This window comes from Bison bison, unplaced genomic scaffold (assembly GCF_000754665.1).
Source record: "Bison bison bison isolate TAMUID 2011002044 unplaced genomic scaffold, Bison_UMD1.0 scf7180017864037, whole genome shotgun sequence".
NCBI classification, from domain to species: Eukaryota; Metazoa; Chordata; class Mammalia; order Artiodactyla; family Bovidae; genus Bison; species Bison bison.
In genome coordinates this window covers 1,320,606-1,322,613 of record NW_011494609.1, presented here as the reverse complement: position 1 = coordinate 1,322,613, position 2,008 = coordinate 1,320,606, and positions in this window count along the sequence as shown.

Genomic DNA, 2,008 nt, shown 5'->3' with positions numbered 1-2,008 from the left:
TATGGCTCAGTTTTGTGAGGGATGATCACGGACAGCCTTTGAGAGGGCCATGATCAAGTTGTTTGTTTTTTTTTTTTTTTTTCAGGAAGATTAATCCCAGGGTGAAACTTTAGACTGGGCTGCTCAATATTGGATAACCCATGTGGAAATGCCCCAGTGAGATGGGGAAGCCAGTGGAGCACAGTAACAGCTCCTTCCCAAGCCAGGCCACTCTTGGGCACTGTTGGTGTCCAGAGAAGTGGTGTGGATGGTTGTTTTCAAAACAGAGGTCATCCCTGCTGAACTGGGTCAGAGGAGCCAGAGAGCCCCAGCTATTCCAACCATCAGAAATCAGCCTGTTACTTATGCATGTGTGAGAGAGGATGTTGGAGGCAAGGAGATGAAACCCTTCCATCTCTCATCTGTGTCAATACCAAAAGACTAAGTCGGAGGAGTATTTAAAAATGTTATTTTGAAAAATTCAATTTCATAACCAAATGTGACATTTACTGGACTGGAGAATGAGGAACATTTACTGATAAAAATAATTTCATTTTATGTGCTTCTTGCCACATTTGCAGCTTGAAATTCTGTTTGGGCAGAGGAGGGAAGGGAGAGATGGTTACCCCTTCACTGGGTACCTCACAGCTCATTCTTAGCAGCGCACAACTCTGAGAAGAAAGGAAAGCAAGAAAGTGCCATTTCCATAAGCTTTTGTCTTTTGTTCTTTGTCCCACTTTCTCTTTTCTATTTACAATTAACCTCCTATTTCAGCTTCTGGGAAAATGGCATAGATGTACTTTTCTCTATTCCTCCCACTTTGTACAACTAGAAAACCATGAACATTACAATCATACCTCAAAGATTTTGTGGGCTAGGTTCCAGACCACCTCAATAAAGTAAATATGATGATAAAGTGAGTTACACACAGTTTCTGGATTCCCAGTGCATATAAAAGCTATGTTTAGGCTATGCTCTAGTCTATTGAGTATGCATTAGCATCAGGCCTAAAAGAAATACCCATATTTAAATTTAAAAAAATACTTTTTTTGCTAAAAAGATGCTAACCACCATCTGAGCCTTCAGCGAGTTGTAAACTTTTTGCTTGTAGAGGGTTTGAAATATGGTGAGACTTAGAAGAATTCTGACATAGAAACAGGAAGTGAGTAAATGCTATTGAAAAAAATTGTACCAAGAGACTTGCCTGATGTAGCGTTGCCCCAAACCTTCAATTTGTAAAACATGCAATGTTGGCTAAGTGCAATACAGTGACGCACAATAAAATGAGGTCTGCCTATATACACACATACAGCAAGCGTACAAAGTGGACAGGACGTGGCAGAGACTTTGAGCCTGAAGAACAATGGTGGTGAGTTCCCTGTTGTTGTTGTTACTTCTTCCTTTTTGCTTCTTATATCCCAGACCGATCCTAGGGAAGCTGGCAACATGGAAACGTCAGTGGATACAGAAAAAAATGCCCCAGGAAAAGTCTGCCCTCTCTAGCCAAGTACTAAGGGAGAGGTAGCCTAGAAAGACGGAAAACTTTTAGACGATAACTTCTCTACTCCAAGCCCAAACTACACTGAAACAACTGCAACCTCACCCTGAGAGCAAAGGATGAGTGGGTAGCCTTGACTCTCACCCTTGCCAGTCTGTAGCAAGGCACGCATACCTCCTGCCAGGATGATATCAGAGAAGACAGAGGGAGGGGCCCAGATTTTCACCCTGGCTGAGGGATAATAGCTGCCCCCACTCAGAGAACTCATGGGGAGCCTGGACTTCTCCCCAGCCTCAGCAGTAATGAAGCTACTCTCCCCATCCCCAGGAAGGTGGTGTTGGAAGAATCCTACTGCAGAGCCAGGACTTCCACCACTACTACTCATCAGTAACACTGCCACTTCAGTGAAGTGTAGTGAAGACCACAGGGGAAGCATCAAGGAGGTACTCCCCTCAGCCAGGGTGGTATCACTCCCACCCAGTGGTAACAAAGATCCTCCCTAATCCTTGTGTCAAAGGACACTGACATCAC